Source organism: Rattus norvegicus, chromosome 6 (assembly GCF_021556685.1).
Source record: "Rattus norvegicus strain SHRSP/BbbUtx chromosome 6, alternate assembly SHRSP_T2T, whole genome shotgun sequence".
Lineage (NCBI taxonomy): Eukaryota > Metazoa > Chordata > Mammalia > Rodentia > Muridae > Rattus > Rattus norvegicus.
Window position 1 is genome coordinate 58,597,138 of NC_141539.1, and position 16,366 is coordinate 58,613,503.

The 16,366-nt window shown below is 40.6% G+C and overlaps 1 long non-coding RNA gene across 3 annotated transcripts in view; it reads left to right on the top strand.

Annotated features, from left to right (window-relative positions):
* Positions 1-7,970, top strand: part of LOC102554773 (uncharacterized) — a 108,323-nt gene extending 100,353 nt beyond the window's left edge. For 2 of the 3 annotated variants that reach the window (XR_015622363.1, XR_015622362.1), the window contains 3 exons: positions 2,139-2,378; positions 5,610-5,812; positions 6,595-7,876. This is a non-coding gene — a long non-coding RNA (uncharacterized LOC102554773). Of the gene's footprint in view, positions 1-2,138; positions 2,379-5,609; positions 5,813-6,594 lie in introns of all 3 variants that reach the window. The other variant, XR_015622365.1, reaches the window with a different exon arrangement.
* Positions 7,971-16,366: the final 8,396 nt, after the last annotated feature.

A 16,366-nucleotide genomic window follows, 5' to 3' on the forward strand; every position in this document is an offset into this window, starting at 1 on the left:
TGTGTCCCTATTGTCCCTGTGTATACAGGCTTGACAACATAAGGGAAGAATACTTTTCTCTATCTGGTCAACCCATGGCTTTTCTAGTCACATGACGGTAACCTTTCTACACACCATCATCAGTTATGGCTTCTTTAGAGTTCAATGATCGTTTCCATGTTGCAATAATCACTTCTCTGTTTTTGATAACTTTCCTTTGCATTTGTAAGGGGAAACTTGGTGCATTCTCAGTTACAAGACAGGGAGAGCAAGAAATGGGGCTCAGCCCTCACCACGTCATAGGTCCACATGGTGCATTACTATCAAATGAACAGGAATAAGAGAATGGCGTTTGAAGGTTCCCTTTGCCTTTCAGAGTGCACCAGTCCTCCTGACAGCCCCACCCCCAGAGCTGAGAGTGGCAGGCCTATGACGCACTAAAGAGCCCAACAGTAAGATTTCACTTCTGGATGTGACTTCAGGAACAATTGAATTTCCTGGTTTGAAATGACAAACTCTGCTGTTACATACTTTGCCATCTCAAAGAGCATCTGTCACCACACAAAGACAAATACATTTGTAAAAATAAATAAATAAATAAAAAAACATCTGGTACTTTTAAAAACAAGCCCCAGGCCAACTCTGCGCAGTGAGTGAAAAATGTGCTGGAGATAGAAAGATAGGGCGCGTTGCTTTTCATTTCATTGGCAAGTGTGGAATGTTTGCATTAAGTTCAAGATCGAGAGAGAGAGAGAAAGAGGGAGTCAGTTCTGAACAAGGAGAAGCTCTGAGGGTGTGTCGTACATTTCTGAATATCTGTCTTTCTGCATCATAGCAAAGAGTGATGAGATAAATTAGGTCATGTTAGTCCTCCAAAAAATTAATTTGTTAGGAAAACTTTTGTGAGCAATGAGGTTTCAATGTTCTATGGCTTTTGTTTTCCCTCTAGGCTATTTTATACTTAACAGACTCTTTTTCCATGTGAATGTTTTTATTCCAACAACTATCAATATTGGTTTCTATAAAGGCTCTAACAGTTCTTGTCATCTAACCCACATCTCACAAATCAAACTGCATATGGGGACAAGGCAGAGAAGTACCATAGATAGGAAGAATTGCTGTTTACAATTCAAGACCAGAAACCAGCTTTACAAAAGAAAAAAATTGGAAGCCATCCAAGTCCTGAGCAGGAAAGAAAATACATTAATGCATTAATCATATAGTTGTCTAGTATTGATGCCCTGTAGAACACCAGCGGGCATCTAGGAGACCTTGCCAAAAGAAGGGTAAAGTGTGACCTCTTTCTGAAGCTGAAAATTGGAGCAAAGCTGTCATTTCATGAGACATGTAAGCATACTGAATCTCAGAGGAGAGGCTCTGGGATCCCAACTGGTGTGCTGAGCGACCTCTGTACAACATCGTAAGGACAAACTGAGAGCATATGAAATATTTTGCATGATACCTTTCCACATATGATGCTATAAAGACTACCAAGTATGGGCTCACATTCCAGTGAACTTAGAAATTATAGAAAACAATGTTAGAAAGCCTCAGTGGGAGCTATGAAAGAGAATGTCTAGTGTCTCCAGGAGTTTTTTGTAATTCTTGATGGAGAGTGAGTGGTTATGTTCCCACTATTTAAGACTATCTTTAGGAGACTCCGAGGGCTCCAGATCTTCATCTGGGTCATGTTTTCTGGGGTCTCTTCATCTTTGAAATAGACATCCACTTTTCAGTGGCTTATGCGTTGGGATGCAAACATCTAGCCCTTTCTATCCATCTAAAGCCTTTTGAATATCTTATACAATCATTAGTTTCCTCACAGTTCTATTTAGCTGGGAAAACCAGAATGTGAATCTTAAGTACCCACTTCTTGCACAGAAGGGATGAGTCGCACATGCTCTTAGGTGAGCAGAGCAGCAGGCTGGAGGATGAAGAATGAAGTGCACAGGTACAGCAATGCCCTGCTTAGGACGCACATAGGTGGGGTTTTAAGATTGAAATGACTGGGGTTGGGGATTTAGCTCAGTGGTAGAGCGCTTGCCTAGCAAGCACAAGGCCGTGGGTTCGGTCCCCAGCTCCGAAAAAAAAAAAGAAAAAAGAAAAAAAAAAAAGATTGAAATGACTGAAAGAGTTCCTTGTTGTTTTCTCGGTTCTAGAAGCTGGAAATACATGTGGAGGATCCTTGACATGCCCGCTCTGAGCCATGCCTCCACTCACGGGCCCTGTTTTGACTTCAGGTTTAAAGTCCAGCTGAGTGACTCTCTGTGTTTTCACCATGGGGCTGCGTCTTTCTTCAATATCCAGCTGAGCAGAAAGAAGCAATGTCCGTCTCTGCAATCTGTTCTAGTGCAGACACCCGCGACAGGCGACGTCATCAACTACTTTAGCGTTTCAAGGTGACGTCAAAGCTTCCGTCCAATCTGCAGGCATGAGAGGAAGAATTCTGTCCTAACATTCCTTGCGTGTCCTTAGGTGTGTCTGAAATGTCCTCGTTTGTGACTTTCCTTCCTGGTGTTTCCTCGTTAATTGCACAGCACAGCTGAAGGGACTGTACCTGACATTCTGGAAGATCTCATGTTTCCATTGCTTCAGGCAAAGCAGATGCCTGCTTTGCATTCCAAGTTATTTATAGCTTATGTTTGGGACATACGCTAAAAGAGCAAACCAAACACCTCTAACCTCAGTTCAAAGTAAAACTCACCCCAGTTAAGTGCCTGCTACCTTACAAAAGAGTCTTCGCAAATCAGATGTCAATTATGTCAATTGCATAAATGCTACGTCATGCTCAAGTGAGTAGATATTAGCTTTTCCCTGCATGCAACTGCATAACTTAGTCTCTTGGTGAGGGTATTAAAACGGTAGGTTTAAGTATTACCATGTCTCTCCTGGCTCAGCCCAAGTTGTAAGGGTACAGGGTACATTACCAATCACCCGCATGCCATAACTACAAGTGCTAGGAGACTCATCTAAGCAAAAGCACCTCCTCTGGGGAGTGCCTGCAGGGCTTGGGTTGCTTTATTTTCTGTCTAAAGAACCCACTGAAGGCTATAGTGTTATTCACTGGAATTCAACTATATAAAATAAACACTTGTAAGGCAATTACTACTTGTACTAAAGGGAAATAAGAAAATGACTTCAGATAAATGCAAAAATGTTAATGCCACTGCTTTGGGAACTGATGGTGAAGAAAAGAACAGAATCTTACATAGCAGATGATGCCTCTGTGACCTAGGAGCGTGAGTGGTCTTTCTTCTGCTAAAGGAGGACCAGAGAACGTAAGGTGAAGTAGAGGGTCTTGAAAAAATGCTGGGTTTGAGAGAAAAAAAAAACCTTGTACCCTCATATCAATGAAAAAAATGGAGAAAATGGGCCATTCATTCTGTACTGGTTAGGTTTGTCATCTTGCACCGACTAGTTTCCTGGGAACAGAACCCCAAATGAGGAATTGTCTCATCAGATTGCCTATGCCCAGAGCTGTAGGGCTCTTTTTACTATCAGTAATGATTGATGTGAGAGAGCCCAGCCTGGTCTCACTGTTGCCACCCCTAAGCGCATAGTCCTGGGTTGTAGAAGAAAAAGAGCTGAGCAAAGCCCAAAGAGCAAGCCAGTGAGCAGAGATTCCTCCACGGACTCTGCTTCAGTTCCTGCCTCAGCTTCTCTTGATGATAGCCTATAGCCTGTAATCCAGATTAACCCTTTCCTCACTGCTTACCACACGAACAGAAAGCAAACTAGAAGAAGTTGGGTGTGAAAATAAAGTTTAAAATGCAATTGGACAAAGAGGTTCTAATCATACACGCAGAGTAACTGAATTGTGTGAAGCAGTGGTCTGGCTTCAGAGTGCCCGAATCTTAGAAAACCATCCCCATGTAGAACATGGAAAATAAAGAAGAAAAAAGATACTCGATTTTCAAGGAGACTCAATGGCTAAGACTCTTCTAATGGAGGAATGCACCAGGCTCTCAGAGGTGAAGACAGGAGTCAGGGTTGAGCATATGGCACAAGCTTTGGAGTTTGGAAGTGAGAAAAGACACCTTGAGCAGTGGCTGTGGCTTGAGAGAAGTCATGCCTTGCTAGAAACGTCAGGTTAGTTGAGTAAATGGAAGCTTGGGCAAGAAAAGGACACTGAGAAGCTAGCAGAGGTTAAACTTCACTGCTTGCATTTGCTATGTTTATCGACGCCAACTTTCACCATCAAATCAGGACCTAGTTCTAGCAGGAAAGTGGGAACATGATGCCAAAACAGGGGTTTTACAGGTCCTACTTTACAACCAAGGTCTTCTGATGGATTATATATATTGCTGTGGCAATAGGACTTATATTAATTTTCATGCAGAGAATAAATACGTAAACTAGATAAACTAGGAACATCAGTTCTTTAATGTTTTCAAAGAACAATTATGACAAGTAGAACTTGATGGGCTAAGAGAATCCTGGAAGGAAGCCAGGGGACTGTGCTGCCATTTCCTTCAGGGCCCCTGCTGAGCCTTAAATTGCTTGAGGCCAGAACCAAAACAAACTAGAGAGTGGCAAGATGGTAGCTAAGTGTCTTAATTGCTGTTTTATTGCTGTGGAGGAACACCATGATCCAAGAAACCTGTAAAAGAAAAATTTTAACTGGGGTCTTGCTTACAGTTTCAGAGGGTGAGTCCATGACCATCATGGTGGGGAGTAGAAGGCAGGTAAGCAGGCATGGTGCTGGAGCAATAGATGAGAGCTTACATCTCATCCACAAACAGGTGGTAGAGAGAAAGGAAGAGGGAGAGACAGAGAGGGAGAGACAGAGAGGGAGAGGGAGAGACAGAGAGGGAGAGAGAGAGAAGGAGAGGGAGAGGGAGAGACAAAGGGAGAGGGAGAGGGAGAGGGAGAGGGAGAGGGAGAGGGAGAGGGAGAGGGAGAGGGAGAGGGAGAGGGAGAGGGAGAGGGAGAGGGAGAGGGAGAGGAGGATTTTGAAACCTCAAAGACAACCCCAGTGACACACCCCCTCCGACAAGGCCACACCTCCAATCTGCAGGTGTGTTGGTGGAACTAGCAGCACAGTCCTTGTCTTCTTGGCCTATCAAATTGTAGTTGTCAGAATGGTTCTTTGAAAGCTTTAAAGAACTGAGCTTATAGCTGAGTCCATCCACAACTCTGGGACGTGGAAACATCGAGAGGTGAGAGAATAAAGAATAAAACAAACACACAGATGCACAAAAAGAAAGCTGGTGTTGGGTGGTCTGGGCTCTTTGATGGAGAAACCACAGTGCCCAGAAGCACAGTGTGTTTACTATATAGAGTTAAACAAAGGGGCACAGTTATTATGTACAGATGGACAAAGCCATCTATAGCACACAGCTAGATCCAGGAGACAGGTTTAATTAATCTCAGTAGGTGCAGTCCCTTCAGGCAATAATATTGGTCAGAGAAGCTGTGGTAGACATTGACGTGCTCACTGTTCACACTTGGAGTCAGTACCCTGAAGACAGCTTTGCCAGTTCCCTCTAAGCCTCAGAGGGTGGAGGAGGTTTGTGGTTCCTTCATATCTGTGGCTCTGAGGTCCTTGACATGGCAGTGCCTATGTCAACAGGGCTCATGCACTCAAGAGATTACTCACTCGGGGCTTCGTCTACTCTTTCTCTCTACAGACAAGAAGAGAGAAACATCTGGGCAGGAAGAGCATGACAACATCAGCCTCTGAGGTTTGCAGCCTAGTGTGTCAGCCATGATGACTGCAATCTCTGCTAAAGTTACCGGAAATAGATTTCAACTCACAGTGCAGTTTCTCCATTAGAGCATTCCGTTTCTAATGCTCCATTACCCAGCAAGTGGAATGCCACCAGAGAAGGAGGTAACATGGGCTGGACCAAGTGTGGCTTGTTGTTGTTGTTGTTGTTGTTTTCTTTTGTTTTTGTCTCTGTTTTATCACTGTGGAAACTTCCACTGAAAGCAGCCAGAAAGAGAAATAAGTATTCAAGACAAGAAAAGGGCTGATAATGGTCATAAAGGATACATTGGTGTCTAATTTTTAACTGTAATATTTTATTAGCACCACTTTATTGCAATATGTTCCTAAGAGTTCTTTTCTAGTGATGGAAATAATGTCTACCATTCCTTCTAAGGTCCCAATGATGCCACTGAAGTTCACTCTGGAGAACCAATGAGTTTGCTAATCTTCCTTTAATAGCACTGGATAAAAATTTACAGCCTCCAGTGTAGATGGCCTTAAAGCAGTCACACTGGAAGAAGTGGGGAGCCTTAAAATAGTCACAAATAGTCTCCGCCCAGCAAAGATGATAACTCCCCATGGTTATACAGGTGGCACCTCCTCCCCAGCCTATAGATTCTAGTTTCTCAGGATGCCATATACAATTAGGGCAGAGCTGCATACAACTGACTTGGAGGGATGGCTGGATACTCATGTGAGGGTCCATGGCCTCTCAGCACCTCTTCTGTGAGGGAACATCAGATGCAAACAAGCACAGCTATGAAAACCCTTTGTAGGCATACCCAGCTGAACACGAAGAAGAAACTGTTTAGCACGGAAAATGATAATCCTGTACAACAAACTCTAACCTAAATATACTAAATAGTACTATGTCAAAGTGTACCTATAATTGTGGTTTTGTACAGGTAGAGTCAGCACCAAGCATCAAAGAAAGAAGAGCATCTCCCGTGAGTACACACAAAGAAGGATTGTATAGCGCTCACTGCAAGCTAACAGGTCAGATAAGTGAGTTGACTCATTACTGAAGTGCGAGTTTGTAAACTTCGACTGTGTGGTGGAGCACAGCAGACAGCAGACCAAAGCAAATTCACATTCCAGAACTTCCTCAGCCACAGGCTGGATCTGCTGCCCTGAAATGGGTGCTTTCGTTTTCTAGGTTCTGCTTTTCTCTTCTGTAAAGTCGTGTGGCTGATCTCAAAGGTTCTTTCCAGCTCAGGATCTCTATGTTTCTAAGCAAGGAACCACGTGCTTTACTGCAAACTCAAGAGCCAGTCATAAGGGCAAGACACCTTTCACTCTTACTGTCTGCAAAGTCATACGGAAACAAAATGAGTAAAAGTGTTCCTTCTAGAATAAAGCAGAAAGTGCCCTCATATGCCTCTGTGGGGAGCATGACTGTATTTTGACTCTTTGGCACATGTAATTTTTAAAAAAGTTGGGACTCACATCATAAATAATGTTGAATGGAGCTTACCAACATCCATACAGAAGTACCTAGCAACTTTTCATGACTGCAGTGGGGGATTCCTTATATCAAAGACACATCGTATTTATTTCAACGAAGATACTGGATGAGAACTTGAAATGAATATGTTAAGCAATGAGTAGTTTTCAGTCACAATCCCTGTAAAAACAAATTTGGGGAAATTACCAAGCAACATATGTGAGGCCAGAGAGATGCATTGCTGACTTCTTTTTGTTTACCTGCTAGTAGAGTATGTTTTAAATATTCATTAAATTATTTAATATAGTACTTTGATTATTAACCTCCAACAAATAGCTACATCTTAAAAATTAAAATTACGGGGGCTGGGGATTTAGCTCAGTGGTAGAGCGCTTACCTAGGAAGCGCAAGGCCCTGGGTTCGGTCCCCAGCTCCGAAAAAAAGAACCAAAAAAAAAAATTAAAATTACGGCTAAGCTCTGGCCTTCATGTGGGTCTGGAACAACTGGAATGGAGGCTATGCAAAATCTGTTGCCTGTATGTGGAATATGTTGTACTACCTGGGCTACATTGTGAGTCCTCTGTGGAAGAAGTGCCTAGCCTCAAAGACATGAAGTGCCATTGTTGGAGGTCAGGTATACCCAGGGGGTCCTACCCACTCAGAAGAGAAGGAGGAGGAGGAGGAGGAGGAGGAGGAAGAGGAGGAAGAAGAAGAGGAAGGGGAGGAGGAGGAAGAGGAGGAGGAAAAGGAAGAGGAAGAAGAGGAGGAGGAAGAGAAAGAGGAGGAAGAGGTGGAGGAAGAGGAAGAGGAAGAGGAGGAAGAAGAGGAGGAAGAGGCAGAGGAAGAGGAGGAAGAAGAAGAGGAAGAGGAGGAGGAGGAAGAGGAGGAGGAGGAGGAGGAAGAGGAGGAAGAGGAGGAAGAGGAAGAAGAGGAGGAGAAGGAGGAGGAGGAGGAAGAGGAGGAAGAAGAAGAGGAAGAGGAGGAGGAGGAAGAGGAGGAGGAGGAGGAGGAGGAAGAGGAGGAAGAGGAGGAAGAGGAAGAAGAGGAGGAGAAGGAGGAGGAGGAGGAAGAGGAGGAGGAGGAAGAGGAGGAGGAGGAGGAAGAGGAGGAGGAGGAAGAGGAGGAGGAGGAAGAGGAGGAGGAGGAGGAGGAGGAGGAGGAGGAGGAAGAGGAGGAGGAGGAAGAGGAGGAGGAGGAGGAAGAGGAGGAGGAGGAGGAAGAGGAGGAGGAGGAGGACAAACTAAAAGATCCACTTTGACAGAAGTAAATAGTTTCCTCCTATAATACATTGCTTTACCTCTGAGGGAGGTGGTGTGTGCAGATGTGAACATGGGCTCAAGGTGCCTACCTTTGACCTTTCTCTGATATCAGTGAAGTGTCAACTGAAGTTAATTAATCACTCTGTGAATTTTTCTATCTTAAAATATTAAACATAATAGTTCTTCATATGATTTATGGGGTATATACAAAAATAATCATATATCTAAACTCCACAATTTCCCAAGCTTAGTTGACAAAATATACTGTGTGCATGAGATAGTCACATTTCTAAGAGCTCTAGGCTTTTATCATTTTCCTTCAGGCTCCTTAATGCAGCAAGGTCAGCCCCACCTGATGAGCATCAGTGTGATACAAATTAGTCAGTATTGACAGGATGGGCTTTCATTCTATTCTAGATTAACACTATTAAAGACTCACAATGGTAAGTACTTCCTTTTGACAGCTATTCAAGGTTTATATGGAGAAAAAAGAATAGATGAAAGAGAGAAAGAGAAGGAAGGAACTCCCATAAATTTCCTATTCAGGCATTCACCTAAATCTACTCATGCTCACAATTCTTCATGTAGCATAAGGGAGAAGTCAAGCATTTTGACAGAAGTCTCCTGCTGACAAACCAATCTCATCCTGAACTTTGCCATTTATGAAGACTCAGGAAAATCACGAGACTGTCTGAGATGAAGTTATCTAGAACACGCCAAGTGTTTGATACATTCCCGCTCTTTTCCATAATGGACAATTTATGAAATAAGTCATAAAAGTAAAATTAGTCATCAAATATTCTCCATCAGATAAAAATGTACCCTATACATAATTTCTGTCTGTGTTGATAATTATCTCCTTTATACAAATAATGTGGCATGTGCTAATAGGTTTGGTTTCTTTGAACTGTTAGGGTTTGCCTGATGCCCTAATCTTAATAACACTTGATCTATCTACTACTGGGAGATATTTGTTAGTGTCGTCATTGCAATTGTTGTGATTTATAAAAAAGAGAAAAGAAAAGAAAGCCAGGGATTGGTTGTGGTGTGAGGAGTTGGAGGGGGAATGCCTCTGCGGGCCCATGCTGAGGCATCCCTTCCCTCTGAGGTAACAGCCTCTGAAGTACCAGTCACATGAGAATGGCGGGTATAGTATGGTATAGAGTTTATTTAGGGCATAGAAAGAAGAATTGGGAAGGGAGGAGAGACAGGGAGAAACAGAGAGAGAAACACACACACACGCACACACAGACAGAGACAGAGAGACAGAGAGACAGAGAGGCAGAGACAGAGAGAAACAGACAGAGACAGAGAAAGAGAGAAAGAGAGAGAAGAGGCCGGCCATGAACATGTGGAAAGAGAGGTGGCAGAGGAATGGGGAAAGGGACAGAGAGGGAAAGAGTATGACAGTAAGAGAGTAAGAGGGTAAGAGAGTAAAAAGGAGAGGGGAAGGAGCAAACAGCTCCTTTTACAGTGAGTCAGGCATACCTGGCTGTTGCCAGATTAGTATGGGGCAAAGCCTAGAAGGAATGCTAAGAGCAATGGTGGTTTGTCAACATCTTGCAATTGTTTTGCCAACTTTTACATCTTTTACATAGTATGATTATTTAAAATTATTACATCTTTCTAGTAAAATCCATTAAAATTGACTATAATATATAGATCTATCTTATTGGTGATATTCTTGTTCTCTTTGGATTTTGTAATGGCATGCTCTTTTCTCTGCTTAATAAATGGTTGCCATGCAACTTGATGTCCTTTACCTCTTTGCTTGGAATCAAGATTTCTTATTTATTTACTATTTCTATGTGTATTGTGTCTGCCTATATATGTTTATATGCACCACATTTATGCATGAACACTTAGAGGACAAATGGGAACATTAGAGCTCCTGGAATTGCAGGTTAAAGCAGTTGTGAGCTACTATTTGTGTGTGTGTGTGTGTGTGTGTGTGTGTGTGTGTGTGTGTGTGTGTGTGTGTAACTGTGGATGTCTCCAGGCTTTCCTGCAGGTTAGTGAACAACCTGGGTGGTAGTTCTCACCTTTTTTGTTGTTAAAGACAATCTCTTCTACATGAGTTCTCTAGCCCATAGACTTCTGGAGACTCTTGTTTCCACCTCTATTTCACTGGAGAAATGGAGAGTTCTTGAATACATGCTGCCATATGCATAACTTAATTATGTGTCCTGTGGACCTGAACTCAGATCCTCATGCTTGCACGGCAAGAATTTTACCCAATGAGCCATCTCCCTAAGCCTGCTACTACTTTTCATAATATTTTAAGTGAGACATAATACATGAATCACAAGTTAGTGCAGACATGGCTAGGCAGTTGATTATTACATTGCCTTCTCCTTGTCTTACTATTGTTTCTCTACCTTGTCACTACCTCAAGCTTGTACATCTTCCATGAAAGTTTAGCAGTGTATCTTTTTCTCAGGCTCTACTTTTTAAAGAACTTAGGTTAAGACTTGAAGTTTTCATAAGAGAAGTTATTACAAGTATAGGTGGAGTCAAATCTATGGCAAGACTATTCATACAATAATGAATTTGCTGGGAATCGCTCTATGGACTTAGATAAGATAGCTTGCCAATGACAACAGTACATAAGGGACTTTCAAAACAATGTGTCTGATTGTGGCTTTGTTTCATTTCCCATAACAATAAATTATTACCATCTGTATTATCCTGAATTTGAAACTAATCATTAGAGCCTGCCATAGCAGGTCAGGTATACAGTAATATATATAGTATATATGAATGGAATATAAAACATACACATACACACACACACACAGAGAGAGAGAGAGAGAGAGAGAGAGAGAGAGAGAGAGAGAGAGATCAGTGGATATACAAGTGAAAACTATTATTGTCTTTCTCCATGAATCAGTTGGTTGTCAATAGATTAGAAGGGAGGGTGAATACACCAAAATACATAGTGTATGTGTTTGAAATTGTGAAAGAACAAAATCTATAGTTAAAAACTGATACAATACTGGTAAATTGGAAATATTGTTAAGACAACTTTGGAATACAGTGCTGCAATATTAAATAAAAGAGAAAATATACTAGTAGATCACAATAGATCCCATGTGAAAATTGTATTCAGTATTTAGAAGAAAGCCTGGACAAACAATGATCTAGCATTTGTGGCATGGAAATATTCTTACAAAGAAACAGGCTATTGCTGTTGTTCTTGGTTGCTAGCCAGGCAGACTACTATGGCAAAGCGTTATCACTTAAAATTCCACCCTTTGATCACATGACATGGTGAAATCTATTGGTACCAAAATGCATCTATATTGGATAGCTTTCCTTTTGTTAGAAGGCTCTATTTAGGTTCTTTGCAGAGAAAAATCGAAAGCTTTACCTAGCTATGAACCCTATGAACTACATAATAATCACAACAGACAAATATGACCATGTGTACAATAGTGGCATTAAGGTTATGGGAGTAACCAATTGCTTTCTGATGCAATTTGAGACAAGAGAAAACACATGCTTGGTACTATAAATTTGACCAAGAATCCATGCCTGGATAGCTCATAGATCAGAGTATTGAAAATATTGCAATTATTTTTGCTAAGTGATCACAATATGAAACTACGTTCTAAATTAATATCTCTAGATCCACAGATTAGGGCATCTCCCAGAGATCATCAAAGAAGTTCATTTGTACAATGGCTATTGGTTATTATAGAAACTCACAACTGGTCAAATATGCAGAAAATAAGTCTCTGTGGAAGACTTTGCCACATGTGGAGTATCAATATGACAATTATACCCTTCACAAATGAGTAAAGGAAGAAAGCAGGGGCAGAAGAGAGCACCTGTATGAAACAGTGTCTTCTGAATATGACAGGAGAATTTCAGTCAGGAACTTCCAGACACTGTGGTTTCTCACAAAAGACTACACAAAATCCATCCAGTTAATAGTCCAGCATGGAAGAGGGGTCTCATGAGACTCTACTGCTAACTAAAGGATATATTGATATTTAATAGTTTCTGGGGAAGAATCACTTTTCTTTAATCGTGTGGCTTTTGGTTAAGTTAACCATGATTAGTGAATGGTCTCTTACCCATGAGTTTATGGGCAGTATAAAATGTGTTACTACAAAGAGTGCATGAAAGTGGGTGTGTAAGGAGTTTCTGGAAGAACTTAGGGGGTGAATGTTATCAAAATGCCTTGTATGCATATAAGAAATTTGATGAAAATATTATAGTGTCAAAATATTTAAAAGTTCCATTATAATTTGGAGATATTTTCTCCATACATAATTTACAATGTTGAGACAAAAAATCCAAAAGAAATTACCTAGACACACAGATACTTACACATACAAATTTCTTACATGAGATACATCAGCTGAACAGATTTGTCATTAGGTTTTACTTGAATTATATATTATATATTAATTATATATTATATATATATATTATATAAAACCAAAGGTCATTTTTTTCTAGTCACAAGATAACTGTAAGAGCTATTTGGGACTAGTCACCCATGATAAACTAGTTAAAAATTTCCCAAATACTATTTCATAAGTGTGCATTCCAACACGTAGAATCAGAAAGTAAATTATGATATTTATATAAATCAAAAGATACCATAACTAAATACTGTGGAGAAAATAGAGCAAGACACAGGATACTGAGACTTAGGAAGAGATTTTAGAGTAGCAAATGGTTGCAATTATGCTTAAGATGTTAAAGGTCTCTGTTCTCATTTCCTTTCCAGTTGCTGTGATAAAATACTCTGACAGAAAGCAATTTAGGAGAAATGAGTTTCTTAGCTTACAATTCTAGGTTCCAGTACCACACAGAAACGTTACAGCAGTAGGAACTTGAAACAAATAGCCACATCACATTTACAATAAAAAGCAGAAGAATGAAAGTGTCTTTGCTTATTTGCTTGCTCTCATTGTCATTCTCCATTCCTATATAGTTCAGGAACCCTTTCGTAGGGAATGGTGCTACCCACAGTAGACTGGCTCTTCCCATAGCAGTTAATTTAACCAAGACATTTGAACGGTATACTTGGGTGATTCCAGGTTGTGTCAAGTTGACAATTAATGAAAACCACTATAGCTTCCTTAGGAAACATACAGGAAAAAAGTGAATGAATGAGTCAAGCAGAAATTGAAGAGAGTTCAAGGTCTAACACAGAGTTGATGCAAAAGTTGAAGGAATGGTGTATATTAGAGGCAGTGTAAATTGTCCAGAGATTAGAATATAAATAATGATAAGAAAATTTGAAGGACAAGAAGTGGGTGAGTCCAGGAGTAGACTTTATGACCTAGTAAAAACACTGGGCTAGTATTGTAAGGGAAATTACAGAGTCAGAAACAGATAAAGTTAATTGTCTGCCTTCACTTTATCTAGATCACTTTATATGCAAGAATAAGTGCAAGAGCAGTAAATAATAATGATGCTCAAGGAGGATACTAGGAGATTCAGTTAATCATTATATTGATCCAGGCAGTGTGCTGGCACTTGGTGACTATGAGGTTTAAATATTTGAAAAGAGCAGTAATAGAATCTGACTGAAGGGAAGAGACTTCTGAAAGGGTTCAAGAGTGGAGCAATGATTCATAAATCTTTGAATTGAACACTGAATTCAGCCCAAATGTCAGTCAGGTTAGAGCAGGTTTTAGAGGAAAGATAAGTGTGGTTTAGAAATTTTGAGATCCAGCCTTTCTTTTCAACATCTAACTAGAAATAAAAGGAACTCTTTTGATGGACAGATGGAGAAGAGACCAATGAGCTCTTTTATGAAGGGCCAGATTAAGCATGCGAGTCCTTATGGCCAGATGCTATCTGTCAGAGCTACTCCATCCTGTGTAGCCGCATACCACATTCAAATAAAAAACCATTGCTGTGTTCCAGTAAAACCTGTTGTTGTTGTTGTTGTTGTTGTTGTTGTTGTTGTTGTTGTTGTTGTTGCTGTTGTTGTTTTGCAATAACAAGATGCAGCTGGATTTTACTTGGGGGGCTATAATTTGCTAACTCATGCCCTAGAGTTACATAAGAAGTGTGAGTGAAGTAGCACAGTTGACTATTATCAGTACATAGATATTTCTAGACCTCTGCTAATTTGATATTGTAACCTATTCCACATGTGATATTTGTGTCTCACCACTTAAAAAAGCAGCAATTGTACTTTCTACACAGTGTTTCTATTTACATAAAAAAGGACGCCTCCAAGGAACTATAGAAAAATCAATTTGAGGGCATATACAAAGAATACACTGACTGCACTTTTTTTTTAGACTTTTATCTTTTAATTTTTATTAGGTGCAGATGTGTGCATTTATGCATGTGAGTGGCGGTATACACAGAAGCCAAAAGAGAGCATGTGAGTCTCCCAAAACTGTTACTGAGAACCAAACTCAGGCCCTCCACAACAGCAGTACACAGACTCTTCTGAGAACACGCTCTAAAGGACACATAAATATATGTGGTGTTTGTGAAATGGCTCTGTGGTGACAGGTGTTGGCTGTACTGAGTTTGATCCAAGAGAATTAACACTTCAATGTTGTTCTCTGCCATATACACGTGCTCTCTAGAATTTGTGTGCTTGCACACACACATATGTGTGTGCAATACATCAATAAACAAGATAAAATTTTAAATATATGTATGAAATATTAATGCTTATACTGCTTGCAATGTATACATGTAATTAATATATCTAAGGACAGACAGTGCTACTTGGACTAGTTTATACACATTAACTTAGCATAAATATGTACATATGTACATAGATACAAAAGAGATGAGAAAATACATTTTTCAAGTCATTTTCCAGATGAAGGGAAAAGTGGAGGTAGATAGAAGGCCCAGTGATTAAGAGAGCACTTGCTATTTTTGCAAAGTTTAGCATTGAGTTCAGGGCCCAGCACTTTTGTTGGTAACTCACAACTGTCTACAAGTCCAACTTAAGAGGATTTGATGTCCTCTTGAGGGCTCTGAAAGCACCTGTATTCCTTTGTACATAGGTACATACAGATTACACATTGACATAATTAAAAGTAAAATCAATTTTTAAAAGAATATCCAGGGCAAATGTCATAAACACCTTAAAAGTGAAAAAGAGATTTGCACAAACCCAAGAGAGCTACTCAAGACAATCCTGATTTCATACCTAATACACACAAAAAAAGTTTTAGTGCAAGAGTAGCACCCTCCTGAAGCAAAGAAGTGCAGGCCGACAGGAGCCGGATGTAGATCTCTCCTGAGAGACAGAGCCAGAATACAGCAAACACAGAGGTGAATGCCAGCAGCAAACCACTGAACTGAGAATAGGACCCCCGTTGAAGGAATCAGAGAAAGAACTGGAAGAGCTTGAAGGGGCTCAAGACCCCTTATGAACAACAATGCCAAGCAACTATAGCTTCCAGGGACTAAGCCACTACCTAAAGACTATACATGGACTGACCCTAGACTCTGACCTCATAGGTAGCAATGAATATCCTAGTAAGATCACCAGTGGAAGGGGAAGCCCTTGGTCCTGCTAAGACTGAACCCCCAGTGAACGGGATTGTTGGGGGGAGGGCGGCAATGGGGGGAGGGTAGGGAGGGGAACACCCATAAAGAAGGGGAGGGGGAGGGATTAGGGGGATGTTTGCCCGGAAACCGGGAAAGGGAATAACATTTGAAATGTAAATAAGAAATACTCAAGTTAATAAAAAAAATATTTAAAAAAAGAGTAGCATACTCCTAATGGCAAGAAAGATTCCATTATCAAGGCAATAATTCAAAAGGATGCTTAATAATCAATGATGGAGTTATTTTCCAATTATGCTTTAATTTGGAAAAGAGAAAATTATGACTAAAAATACTTGTAGGCAAAGGAAAACCATCACAGTTTGATTGCTATTATTAAAGCACTATAGAAAGACAGTATGAAGAAGACTCGAATGGTTAAAGGTCTGTTCTGGGCTTATGCTCAGAGCCATAACAATCTATCTT